The sequence below is a fragment of the Otolemur garnettii genome, unplaced genomic scaffold (genome assembly GCF_000181295.1).
Source record: "Otolemur garnettii isolate 467f Iridium unplaced genomic scaffold, OtoGar3 scaffold00224, whole genome shotgun sequence".
Taxonomy (NCBI): Eukaryota; Metazoa; Chordata; class Mammalia; order Primates; family Galagidae; genus Otolemur; species Otolemur garnettii.
The window spans coordinates 206,741-221,126 of record NW_003852619.1 but is presented as its reverse complement, the minus strand read 5'-3'; the positions used below and the strand labels follow the sequence as shown (position 1 = coordinate 221,126).

The window sequence follows — 14,386 nt, the reverse complement described above, 5'->3', positions numbered from 1 at the left end:
TCTTGAAATCAATACTAATCAATTTATCCCACAGAAATGGCAATACCATCAATTGCATTCATACTTTTTCATACGTAAATTTTTAATAGAGGCTGTATTATGGTTACTAGCAGGAAAAGTGACTAAAAAGTAAAACTTTGCTTAGAGCCACACCAAATCCCTTAATATTCTAGTAACCTTTCTCATTAGAGTTCCTCCTGTTAACAGCATAAGGTGTCCCAAGAGTCACCATACATCAGGAAAATGGGAAATTGTAACTAAATGCACTTTTATTTATGAAATATTCATTACAAGGCTCAGCACCCATAGCACAGTGGTTATGGCGCCAGCCACATAAACCAAGGCTGGCGGGTTCAAACCCAGCCCGGGCTAGCTAACAATGACAACTGCAACAAAAAATAGCCGGGTGTTGCGGCGGGCGCCTGTAGTCACAGCTACTTAGGAGGCTGAGGGAAGAGAACCACTTAAGCCCATAACTTTGAGGTTGCTGTGCCCTATAATGCCACAGCACTCTACCGAGGGCAACGTAGTGAGATTCTGTCTTGAAAAAAGAAATACTCATTACAAAATTTTAGCAGAAGCTGGCCAACATATAGAGAATATTTTCAGAATATTTTGTAAAATTTTGTAATGAAGGTGCATTTAGGTATCATTTCCCAACTGCCCTGTATATGACAACTTTCAGGACACCCTGAAGAACTAAGAAATGACTTGAGTGCCTATTTTCTGAATTCACCCATGAATAGTACCTAACTAGTGTCTTTCTGGATGTGCAGGAGAGAAACTAATCCACAATATTCAATGGATACCTTGGGGAATAATTCTGTCATGGAACACCAGTTCTTGGTATTCTTGAGATACAAAGGGGAAAATGTAGATGGAAAGACTTAATATTGAACAGTCTGGGTAGAAAACTGCTGCTCATCATCTGGAAAAAGTATTTCCAACAGAATGAAGCTTAAGGGAACAATCAACATAAAAAGATATAAATTTAGCTGGTGTAGCTGGTGCACACCTGTAGTCCCACCTACCTGAAAGGCTGAGACTGGAGGATTGCTTGAGTCCAGGAATTTGAGGCCAGCCTCGGCAACAAAGCAAGATCCTGGCTCTTAAAAATTGTTTTATTGGCTCAGCGCCTGTGGCTCAAGCGGCTAAGGCGCCAGCCACATACACCTAAGGTGGCGGGTTCAAATCCCCAGCCCGGGCCCGCCAAACAACAATGATGGCTGCAACCAAAAAAATGGATGGGTGTTGTGGCAGGCGCCTGTAGTCCCAGCTACTTGGGAGGCTGAGGCAGGAGACTCGCTTGAGCCCAGGAGTTGGAGGTTGCTGTGAGCGTGATGCCATGGCACTCTACCCAGGGGGATAGCTTGAGGCTCCGTCTCAAAAAAAAAATTGTTTTATTTTAAAATACATATAAATTTCACTCATGGATATGAAAAGCACTAATACATAAATACATATACATATATATTCAGTTATATCTCATCTCCACTATTTTATCTGAGATAAGAAACCCAACATCTGGCTCGGCGCCTGTGGCTCAAGCGGCTAAGGCGCCAGCCACATACACCTAAGGTGGCGGGTTCAAATCCCCAGCCCGGGCCCGCCAAACAACAATGATGGCTGCAACCAAAAAAATGGATGGGTGTTGTGGCAGGCGCCTGTAGTCCCAGCTACTTGGGAGGCTGAGGCAGGAGACTCGCTTGAGCCCAGGAGTTGGAGGGTGCTGTGAGCTGTGATGCCATAGCACTCTACCCAGGGGGACAGCTTGAGGTTCTGTCTCAAAAAACAAAAAAAAGAAACCCAACATCTAGCATTCCTTCAGAGAAGAAAAACTTGCATTCTAATTTGTGAAAAGCATGAAAGAAGAAGAAAATTGAGACCAAAATACTAATCACTAACGAACTATATAATCTGGGGCCATGATACTATTTACCATATCATAAAAATGAGAACAAAAAAACTTAATAAAGTGAAAGATGAACTAACACACAGAGTAGAAACAAACAGAAGAAATGGTAACAGAAGGAAAGGAGAATGTTTAAGATACTATTAAACAACAGAAAATGATCTCCCTACAGAATCAGAGCACTAAATTATTAAAAGGTTAGCCTAGACCAGGCGCGGTGGCTCACACCTGTAATCCTAGCACCCTGGGAGGCTGAGGCGGGTGGATTGCCTGAGCTCATAAGTTCGAGACTCGTCTCTAAAAAATAGCCAGGTATTATAGTGAGCACCTGTAGTCCTAGATAATTTAGTTACTTGAGAGGCTGAGCCAAGAGAATTGCTTGAGCCCAAGAGGTTGAGGCTGCTGTGAGCTATGATGCATGATACTCTACCAAGGGTGACAAAGTGAGACTCCAGCTCAAAAAAAAAAATTAGTCTAAATTTTTACTTCAAATATAATCATTTAATAAACAAGATAAAAAACTGGGAAGCTGGGGCAGCACCTGTGGTTCAAGCAGCTAAGGTGCCAGCCACATACACCTGAGCTGGCAGGTTCAAATCCAGCCCAGGCCCGCCAAACAACATGGCTGCAACCAAAAATAGCTGGGCATTGTGGCACCTGTAGTCCCAGCTACCTGGGAGGCGGAGGCAGGAGAATCGCTTGAGCCCAGGAGTTGGAGGGTGCTGTGAGCAGTGACGTCACAGCACTCTACCCAGGGCAACAGCTTGAGGCTCTGTCTCAAAAAAAAAAAAAACGGGAAACTGTTCTAAAACACACTTCACCTCCATTTTGGATAAAGCACAAACGACATAAAGGAAAAAATTCTGTGAAACCATTCCATATACCACAGTATGCCCCCCAAAAAAATATCAAGAAGATGCTTCAAATGTATTATCCCATAAACTTTCATGAGCACATTCAAATAAATACAAAGCTCAGGTATATTTCAACTATTAGTAAAAAGTATAATACAGACATGTTATTAGGCAGCAACTTATCAAAACTTGATTAAAAATCTGCTTTAACCTTGTACTATATGTGAAGGAAAACCTTGGTTTTTGCAAAATTTAAATAACAATGCATGCTTTCTGATCACAGATAGCCCAAGACCTAAACCAGATAAAGGAAACAACTGAGCTTAACAAAAAAGCACAAAGGTTTTGAGGACAGGCTAATCCGGGTGGGCGTCAATCCAAGGCTGTCAATTATTATCATGTGACTTGGGACAAGTCCTTTACTCTGAGAGCCTCAATTTCACCATATGTAAAATGATAAGGACAACCTATCTTGCAAAGTGGTTGAGAAGATTAAACAGAAAATTAAACTATAGTTATTGGCATTCAAAAGGAACTCAAATGGCAGTTAAATTAAGTTTCTTCAAGAAGTTACAGGTCAAACCTTATTATAATAAATGTTATTCCTACAAAAGTGTAAATAGAATTTACTTCTCCCAACAAAGTCCAACACAGTTTAAATTGTATAACATTCTAACATGTGTAACATCTCTTAATTTCTTATAAAGAAATTTTACAATTAAGGTATCCATTAATTTATCCACAGTTTACAGAAATCTCTCTAGCCTAGTCTTATATTTTTCAATTAAAATACAGTCATGCACAGCGTAATCACATTTCAGTCAACAGATGGCATATATGAGGGTGGTCCCATAAAACTACCATTTTTCATCTTTTATACCATATTTTGACCTTTTTATATTTAGATACACAAATACTTATCATTGTGTTAAAACTGTACACAGTATTCAGTTTAGTAACATGGTACAGAGGTTTACAGCATAAAAGTAATAGGCTGCACAATATAGCCTAGGTGTTCAGTAGACAATACTACCTAGGTTTGTATAAGTACACTAAGATGTTCACACAAGAACAAAATTGCCTAAAGATGCATTTCTCTGAATGTATGCCCATTGTTAAGGGATGCATGACTGTAACAGAAAAGAACAGACCATCTACATTATTCATCCTCTCTTTCTTTGGGAGAAGTATAAAACAATTTCAATAATTTCTTGACTTACTATGAAAGACTGCCTGGTGTCTACTGGTCAGTATCAAAGAACTATAACAAGCATGGATTAAAAATACAATTCAGGTAGTAGATTACCATAGGTACTAAAGATTTATAAATTTTTTTAAATGCGCACACACAAAATTACTCCTCATCAAGCAACACCACTTACATTATTGAACATATATAAAATTTGGTTAAATTAAATGCAAAGCAGGAGGATTTTTCAGGAGATAGGAAAATCAAACTGATAATTTTGCTTTCTCACTTATCTTTGCGAAACAGAACATGCAATAAACACCATTTACAATACCTAGAAATATTAAAAATTAGTATATAAGGACAGTATCAAAACACAAATTAAAAGTCCGGAACACAGGCAGTGCCCCTACGTAGCTCAGTGGGTAGGGCGCTGGCCATATATACCAAGGCTGGTGGGTTTGAACCTGGGCTGGGCTAGCTAAAATAACAATGGCAACAACAGCAACAAATAGCCGGACATTGTGACAGGTGCCTGTAGTACTAGCTACTTGGGAGGCTGAGACAAGAGAATCGCTTTAACCCAAGAGCTTGACGTTGCTGTGAGCTGTGTCGCTACAGCACTCTACCTAGGACGACTTAGAGAGACTCTGTCTCAAAAAGAAAAAGAAAGTCTGGAACACATATCAAATGCAGAAAACTACAAAAGAAAAATGTAAAGAACTTGTAAAATAGCCTGAACGTTGAAAGTTCCTTCTTTACTCTCCAACAATTAACCACATTTCAGTGTATACTAATGCCAACACCTAACTAGGACTATTCCTTTTCTTTGCTTTTCTTTCCAACTCCCCAAACAGTGCTCTTCTATAAACTGCTAATTTTAATTTAATGTTAATTTTAAGTTCAAAAGTTAATTCGTAGCATCAAAAACTGAAGTCTTCTATCATGAAGAACTCACAGCAAAAAATATGCTATTCATTGTTTACTACCTTCCCACACATGACTGTGGGTGGCATTAGTTAAACATGAAGAATATTAAACACTACTAAACTCTCCATGGCATATTTTCACATCTAACCCCATATTCCCAAAGGAACAGCTTCAAGCCTGATCCTGCCCCTGCCATAACCACCCCATCCATTTTAATTCATAGGTCCTCAGGTAACCACAAAAATCGGTAAGGTAGAAAAAGAAAATAATGAAAAGAAATGCAAAATTTGGCGTGGTGCCCTTAGCACGGCGCTTACGGCGCCAGCCACAGACATTGAGGCTGGTGGGTTCTGGAGAGTTCAAAACCAGCCCCCAGCTAAACAATGACAACTACAACAAAAAATAGCCAGGCATTGTGGCAGGCACCTTGTAGTCCTACCTCCTGGGGAGGCTGAGGCAAGAGAATCACGTTAGCCCAAGAGTTTGAGGTTGCTGTGAGCTATGATGCCACAGCACTCTACCAAGGGCAACATAGTGAGACTCTGTCTCCAAAAAAAAAAAAAGAAAGAAAGAAATGCAGAATCTAATTTCATTAAAATCTGTTAAGTGTTCAGGTTTTTAAAAAATCCTAACAAAATAAACTTCAAAGTTAACAAATTCATGTTGTATTTGTATAGTTGTTTAGCTACCACCTCACAATAATAAATCTGATGCCACAATCCTCATCATGTACATAAGAATACTTGCATAAGAACGAAAATTTCAAATATGTATCTTCCCTTAATATCCTTCTAATGCTGAATAGAAATACACAGACAGGCTAATGTTAACAGTTATTTTAAAATGTCCATTCCTAGACTAGGGTGGAATTTTGCTATAATAATGATTAGGGAACACCTTTTACCAAATATGAAAATTAAACATCATTTTGTATTCCCTTCAGAATTGTGACATTTATCCCAAAATACATCTCAGAGGAAAGAAAGAAACCCAATGCTGAACAATGCAAAATTGCAAAAACTAAGGCACTTACCTTAAAAGTAATTTAGGAGCAGTTCATGAGTACATTAGGATTTTAATTACAAAGCATTTTTACTGCTTATGGGCAATGTTCAGAATGGTAACAGAAAATACTAGAATATTTTACATATCACCTTTTAACTCATTATAGCACCAGATCATTAAGGAGGGAACTATTTAAATCATTTAAATGTAAATATTCATTTGCATATCAGTTTTTAAAAACCCACTTCATCCTCCCTGCCAGTCTCTGATACCTTAGAATACTATAGTTATTTCACAGTGGGAAGGAATGGCTAATAAGTACGTTTCTTTTCCAATCCGCTTCTCTACTCAGTCATTAAACACTAAATACTGAAACTGAATTCAACTACCTCAATCTTCCTACCAGGAATGCTCCCTATGGCACCCCAATCCCTTCCACCTTCATTTATTCCAACTGCCAAAGCCCCTCCTATTAGTAGTAAATCCCTTTCTATTACTGACTCACTGTAACTCCAACTTGATGAAATAGACACCAAACAGAATTTACAAAATGCGCAAATGGATTTTTCCCATTTTCCAAGAATTTTAAAGAAAACCAAACATTAAGGACATTCAGACTAAGTTACAAACATTTAAAGTTGAACCAATTCATAAGCATTTATGTGACTTGTCCTATACTGGTTTGACTTTGACACTGGTTTGATTGCTATATATTTTTGAAAGTTTATTTTGAAAGTGTATACATAAAGTAAAATTTTCCAAGTAATTCTGATATGCAAATATAAACAAGTCATTACAACAAGATTCCAAAACAATGTGAAAATTTTTCTTCAAAAATTGTTCTAACTATGGAAATTTTTAAGTATACACGAAAGTGTTACAATAGTAACAATAAGCTCTCCTGTACTCTCCAGCTACAATAATCAACTCAAGGACACTTCTGTTACATCTCTACTTCCCACACTCCCTCTCCCCATTATTATCTTCAAAAAGAATTAAAAGGAAGACCCTATGTTCTGTAAGAAAAACCCAAAGATAACAAAGTATCAAAGACTAACAAGAAGTTAAAATCCAGCAACATAACTACACAGCTACCCTACACAACTTCTTGGAAGATGACAAATTTAAGAATTCAGTTAAACCATTTTTAAGAATTTTAATGAAGTCCACCCATACAACCCATATTTAAAATTATACTTAAAAGGATAAATACGAATATGTGATGAAGATGCACTTAAACATCTGTAATTAGCTTGCACTCATACAGCACCTTAGCTCGCAACGAAGAAAACCAGACTATTTAACATAACTGTGCCATAAAATTACAATTCAACCACTTAAAACCCCGCCGAACACTTACATACCTTAAACTGGTCCTTCTGTTCCCTAACTACAGAATGGTTATCAAGGTAGAAAGAAAAAGGCATTGTAACATGTAAGTGGTTTAATGTTCAAAATTAACCCCACTGTTCATTGGGAAGTATATGAAAACAAGTCTAAACTACCTGAATTGTATGTCATTAAGCAGAAATGTATCCACTTTCCAGGGCCTTTTTTTTTTTTTAAAGTAAGTTCACATATACCCTTAAACGCAACGCGCTAGGCTACAGACAGAATTAGGAGACCGCCTCCTGCTTTTGCTCCCAACCAATACGCAGAGAGAGAAGGTTGGCAGGAAAGTGCTGCGAGGACAGTAACAAACACCAGCAGCTCCCGAGCAGGCCCTGCTAGAGCCAGGAATGACGCACTTCGGTAACCCGACTCTTTCTCCCCTCCACCCCCGCCCCCAGCAGCGGTGCTGACACCGCCAACAGCCCGGAGTAGGAAAAAAGACAACAGAAAAAAGACAGAGGTTGGACCGCACCAGGTTTCATCAAGAAACCTCGATTATTCCTCTTTCGACACTAACCACTAGGACTAAACAGGAAAAGAAGCTTCGTGCTTCAGCAAGTCCCATCATGGTGGTTTAAGAGTCACTAAATTAAGCTGATAATGAGTCCAATCCACAGAGACAAATACAGGGTGTGGCTGCTGTGCAATACGGCGGTCCGTGGGAGAAAAGGGGTATGGAATTTACACTCCAGTGTGAAGGGAAGATGGGGCTGGGGGAGGGGGGCCGGCCCGCGCATTTTAAGGAACCATTGCAAACCAACACAAGCTTCTCGTTTACTTAAACCTAACCCTACAGATCAAAAGTTTCTAATAGATATATCATGTAAACTGTAAATAACCATTTAATCAAACACCATGACCCACAATTTAAAAACTACATCCGAGAAAGGAGGGAGAGGGAAGGGGGGATAGGAAACAACATAAAAAACATTCTAGGCCACAGAAGAGAAAGTCTCACAAACCGGATGAAACTACTAATGCAATATTAACAATTAAAGCAGAACACTGAAGCACGAAAAATCACACGACAACCTATTACAGTTAAGAATTAAAAATAAAATGACATATACACCAAGGGGGAGCGGAAACTAAATGTCGAAAGTACAGCGGTTTATAAAAAACTAAAGGCAAAACAAGACATTCTCTCTGCGGGGGGAAAAAAAGGGCCGAAATCAACAATACGTTTACAATTCTAGGCCAGAAGAAAATGGGAACGGGGCTCAAAGTTTTGCGGAACTACTTGATGCTGTTTCCCACACCTTCTCACTCCCATGGCCCATCCGACCCTTTTCGTCCCAAAATCGCCCTTCTACAGATCTCCGGATACGTGGTAGAAGAAAAAAGAAAGTCGACCCCAAGCAAGAATAAAAGTGTGGAGGGAAAAAAGCAGCGGCTGCCTACCTGGGGCAAGGATCAGCTCAGTTCGTGCCTTGAGAAAGACAGCGCGGGTGGGGGTGGGAATGAAAAGCAGCACTAAAACTGAAACAAAAGTGGCGCCAAAACCCCCCAACAAACAGCCTTCCACTCCCGCCCTTCCCCCCCTCCGCCCATGCCAGGCGGGCAGGGCCCCCTTCGGGGCAAGGTCTGCGCGCGGGGGCCAACACGGCCAGACCCCAACCTATTTATAAAATTGTTGCCCTAAGAAAACTGACCGAAGTCGGGCCTCGGAAGGGATGGAGAGATCGATGCCAATCGCTTTCCCAAGCAGTTCCCCCACCACGCGCTGGAGATGATGGGGCGGGGGAGAAGCAGAGGGGCCCGTCACATGAATGTTGTTCCCTCTCTAGGAAGGGAGGAAGAGAGGGAGGGAGGGGAGGGAGGGAGGGAGGAAAGGAAGGAGGGGAACGGAGAAGGGAGGGGGCAGGAGGGAGGGGTGTGATCAGAGTAGATTTTCCCTCGCCTCCCTCGGTCCGAGGCCCAAATATACACAACTGAGCCTCCTCTTTCTCCCCTCCCCCCCTAGGTTCCCAGCACCACCATTTTGCTGCCTTCCCCTCACCACGATACCGCGCTCTCCCCCACCCCAACCACAGCCTCCCCGGCTTCCCTCCCCCGACTACGGCTCGCACCCCACCCCACCTCCAGTTTTGGCTCTCCGAGGCTTAAGAGCCTGCCGGAGAAAAGGAACCTAAACCTAATGCTACACAGAGAAGCGAAGCCTCCATCTTGCGCTGCTCCGCGTTCTCCATTTTGGGCCACCCATGGGGGGGTCTCCGTAGAGGCCCCGAGGGAGAGTTGGGCGAGGGAAGGAAGAGAAAATCTTCAGCGAGGGTAGTCGAAAAGAAGAGTCCTGCAGTAGAAAGCCACTCTAGGAGTAGGAGGTAGGGAGAAGGGGGGCTGTAAGTTCCTTGGAAGTGTTGGGGAAGCGACTTGGGGCGAGAAGGGAGAAAGGAGGGCCAGGGGTGACGCGGGGGCGATGCAGATTCTCCCCGCCTGCACTTAGCCACCCGCTCCATGGCTGCCCCCCACGGAGGCAAAGGAAACTGAGGGGAAATTAAATGGCAACAGAGTGCCCACCTCTTTCCCTCCCAACTCCTCTCTCTCGCCCTGTTTCAACCATACACACCTCAAGATGGGCCCCGCGCCCTCCGGGTGCCCCTCCAAACTTCTAGAAGCTTCGCCTCCGCCATTTTATAACTTACCTCCCCCCTCAGCGTACACAGAGGCAGCAAGGAGACTGTTCGCCTCCCCCACTCCTCCTTCCTTCTTTCTCAGGCCGGGGGCTTCTTCACCCCTGGGCTGGTACAAGATTTTTTTCCCCTTCCTCTTCTTTACACCCTCGAATTCTACTCAGGGACGGAAGCTCCCGCGGTTCTAGAGCGGTGGGGGGTTTTGAAAGTGGCGGTCGGATCCGGCGGGTTTTTTTTTTTTTTTTTTTTTTTTTTTTTTTTTTTTTTTTTTTTGGTGGCGCTTCGGGATTGTTTGGGGTGTTCGCTCTTCGGCGACTTGGAGGCGAATGGAACGCGCAGGCGCCATCTGTCGGCCACGAACCCGCGCCCGGCTCCTGTTGGGAGGGAGCGGCATCTAGCGGCAGAGAGCTGGCACTGCAACGCCTGGCTCCCAGCCCTCCCACCCAGCGTCCTCCTCCCAATCACCGACCAATCGTGGCCGTCTGACTCCCGGGTTCAGCGTCTCCGACGCCGCCTGCAAACTAGGCGCCCGTAGGGGCGCGCCTCTGAAAGGGGTAAACAAGGTGCCGTGCCCGCGCCTGACTTACTCGTTTGGCCGCGTTTCCGCCGCGGACCCATTCGAGCTGCGGTTCCTGTAATTTTAGTGGGGGATCCAGGGGAGGGCGGAAGAAATGTCCGGCAGAGCCCGAGGCGGTGGGAATTCTGAGGCAAGGCTTTCTCAGGGGCTCGTTCCCCGGATCCCTCTGCCCCTCGCGCAGCTCCAAGGTGACAGCCCAATCGGGATTCACCTTTCAAAATCCCCTCTTTGACACACCCCGGGAGGGGTCTGCAGCCCTAGTTCCCAGACCCTCCCTGCACCTTCTTTCCTACCCCTAACCACCAAAAGAACCAACTCGCCTAACTCTGGCACCTGATCCTAAATGGTTTAATGGGGTTTGGGTTGGGAGAGGGGTTGTTTTCGGTTTTGTTTGGGTTTTTTTTTTTTCCCCCATTTTGTTTGCTTTGGGTATGGAGAAAAGCGAGCTGATTCTCTACTGGGGAGACTGGCCCTGGAGAAGAAAAATGTTTTTTCTCTGCATCCCACTATTCTCGCCTATGAGAAAACGTGGTCTCTACCTCCAAGGACTTAGGAGTCTTAAGGAACTGGGCTACTAGGCTAGGCCGGGCTCTCGACCAATTTGTTCGCCACTCTGGGGGCGGGAGAGGAGCTAGGACGGAGCTAAGTGAAGGGAAATCAAAAATTTGGGCAAAAGGAGTGGAGGGGAACCTACTAGGTCTTCCCTGCCTCCCCCGCGCATCCACAGTCTTCCCGGGAACGTGGGCTGGGGCAGCCTGGAAACGTTGTTAGGAATTTAGGCTCCTTCTTACCCTGCCTCCCCAACCCTCCCCCAAGATGTTTGAAGTGCTAAAGGATCCTTTCCGGTCCTTCGACCCCCGGTTAACTCCAAGTTTTTATCATCTTTTTTTTTGTTGTTGTTGTTAGTTACTTCTAATCCACCGTACTGGACCTTTGACCACCAAGAGTGCTGGTGCTCCGTGCAGGGGAGAAAAACGGGGAGGGCCCCAGTGAAGCGCCACTCTTCCTAGGACAGGAAGAAGTGACCTATTACCGTGTCTCCATTGCTGTTAACAAATGTTCCTAGATTCATACAATAGAGTTTGGTTAGGAACTCTTATTTTCTGTTTCTTTTTAAAAAAAAATTTGGTAAAATACAAAATACACTATTAATACGTACTTAATAACAAATTTTCCAAACTGAGAAATATTGTAAGCCGCGTTGTCACTGGTGAAACTTTCACCCCGTGTCACCTCTAAAGCATTCCTGATGCAATATGATGATTATTTTCAGTTCAGTTTCTAAATTATATTCCTTCCTAAATTCCTTCCATGTCTGTGTCTCTTGCATCCCCTGTGTCTATTGTTTTTTTTCTTCAACTTAAAAAAAAAGTCATGGTATATTTACTCAACTGAACAAATAAAAGTTAAGCAGAAACATCTAAATATCAATTACAAGAAATAAAGTCTGAGACATTTTCTACTTACCTTTACAGCTTTGAGGAATGGAATACTACTCAAAATAAATTTCCATTTCTTTTGGAGACGATCTTTGGTAGAGTGCTGTAGTTTTTGTTTTTTGCTTTTTTCTCCTCTGCTGAACCAAGAATGCTGTAGTTTTTAATACATTCAAGTTACAGAATGATGCAGCTAGAACCTTAAATGAGGAGTAGTGGAAAATTTACAGTTATATGCAAAATTCCACTTGAAGTAATAGAAAAATTGGGCTGTGTGCCAAATCACTTTAATTTAATTCAATTGTAACATTGATATTAAATGTTTTCCAGTTTTCATATTAACTGAAAACTACAGATTTGCTGCTCCAGACATCACATTTATAGTATATGGCACAAATAGTTTTTCCAACTATTTTATAAATTTATGTTCTCAGTTGATTGTGTAGCAACTGAGACTTAAAACAATTTTATATTTTGAACAAAACTGGAAAGTTCCTCTGTTTTCTGAACTTGCTCTCATTTTGTGAACTGCTCTCAAAATACCACTGAGGAAGACTAATGACTGACCCATAAATAAATTTTGTGCCAAATTTATACTGACATTTAAGAATGTTTAGGCAGGGCGGCACATGTGGCTCAGTGAGTAGGGCGCTGGCCCCATATACCAAGGGTGATGGGTTCAAACCCCACCCTGGCCAAACTGCAAAAAATAAAGTAGCCAGGCATTGTGGCAGCGCCTGTAGTCCCAGCTACACGCTGAGGCTGAGGCACGAGAATCGCCCAAGCCCAAGAGCTGAAGGTTGCTGTCAGCTGTAACACTACAGCACTCTACCGAAGGTGATAAAGTGAGATTCTGTCTCCAAAAAAAAAAAAAAGAAGAATGTTTAGGCAAGGCCAGTGTCTCATGCCTGTAATCCTAGTACTCTGGGAGCCAAGGCTAGCACATTGAGCTCAGGCGTTCCAGGCCAGCCAGAGCAGAGTGGAGACTGCCTCTCTACTAAAAATAGAAGAAGTAGCTGGGAGTTATGGCCGGCACCTGTGGTCCCAGCTACTGTGGAAGCTGAGACAAGAGGATGTCTTGAGCCCAAGAGTTTGAGACTGCTGTGAGCTATGATGATGATGCCAGGGCACTCCAGCCTAGGGCAACAGAGTGAGAATCTGTCTCAAGGAAAAGAAAAAAGGAATGTTTCACAGCACCCCCTTCCCCCTTTTATTTGCTAGAGCTCATTCAAAAATATTTGTCAGGCTCAGTGCCTGTAGCTCAGCAGCTGGTGCCAAGCACATACACCAGAACTGGTGGGTTCGAACCCAGCCCAGGCCTGCAAAGCAATGACAACTACAACCAAAAAGTAGCGGGGCATTGTGGTGGGAGCCTGTAGTCCCAGCTACTTGGTAGGCTGAGGCAGGAGAATCATTTAAGCCCAAAAGTTTGAGGTTGCTATGAGCTATGACGCTTGTGCACTCTAACCAGGGTGATAACTTGAGACTCTGTCTCAAACAAAAGAAAAAACTATCCACAAACATTGTAACCTAATCATCTGTACACACATATTAATCTGAAAGTTTAAAAAAAAAAAACTATCCTTCAACACTTACAGATCACAGTGCTGTGTGCCCCAGTTCTACCCTAAGAAGTGTAGTTTATTTTATAATGTACTGAAAGACTTATTCACTTTTGGAATTTGAGGACAAAGTGAGAAAATATCATCAAATGAAATATGCAATTGATACACAATAAACTCAATCCTAATTATTTGTAACATGTCCTTCATGTGGTAACATTGTAAACACAAAAGCTTTGGTACCTGATAAGAAATATTGAAAAAGGAGAGTTGAATGGTTAGAACTTACAAATATTTGGTACTGTGTAAAGGGCAAAATACTTTTTAATGCAAAAATATTCTGGTCACTAGAAATTCATACCCCACAGTGTAGCAGAGATAATCCTCCAGGTTTACCATAGTTTGAATAAAACATACCAGAATTCTCTTTGCTTTGACTCCATGTAAATGGAGCAAATTTCTGATTATAAATTAGATTTTCCAGATAGTCTCCTACTCTGGATGGCATACACATATATTTTATATTTTCTAACATCATTACAAACATAACCTAAAACCCAGAAACATAAAGATACATAAATTTGAGTGTACAGAAATTAAAAATTATGTATAAGGTCCAACAACTTCCAAAACTAATCCTGGATAAAGTGCTGCATACCTCATTGCTGAATATCACCACGGTAACCTTCAAAGTACTCCTCTAAGGAAGCTATGCACCAATGCCAGTGCCTAGTCTACCCTTCAAAGCAATTCTGGAACTGTTTTCTGGAGTGACTCTGTCTCAAAAAAAAACCACACACACAATAGAAATGGTCATTTTCGGCTCGGCACCTGTGGCTCAAGCGGCTAAGGCGCCAGCCACATACACCTAAGGTGGCGGGTTCGAATCCCCAGCCCGG

At 42.5% G+C, this 14,386-nt stretch overlaps 1 protein-coding gene across 4 annotated transcripts in view; it reads right to left on the bottom strand.

Annotated features, from left to right (window-relative positions):
• The window catches only part of STAG2 (stromal antigen 2), a 171,303-nt gene extending 161,066 nt beyond the window's left edge, over window positions 1-10,237 (bottom strand). For 2 of the 4 annotated variants that reach the window (XM_003801894.2, XM_023508120.1), the window contains exon 1: window positions 8,935-9,085. The gene's annotated coding sequence lies outside the window, so the exon portion shown is untranslated. Of the gene's footprint in view, window positions 1-8,683; window positions 8,756-8,934; window positions 9,086-9,924 lie in introns of those variants that run through there. The other 2 variants (XM_023508121.1, XM_023508122.1) reach the window with 2 other exon arrangements.
• Between the last annotated feature and the right edge of the window lie 4,149 nt (window positions 10,238-14,386).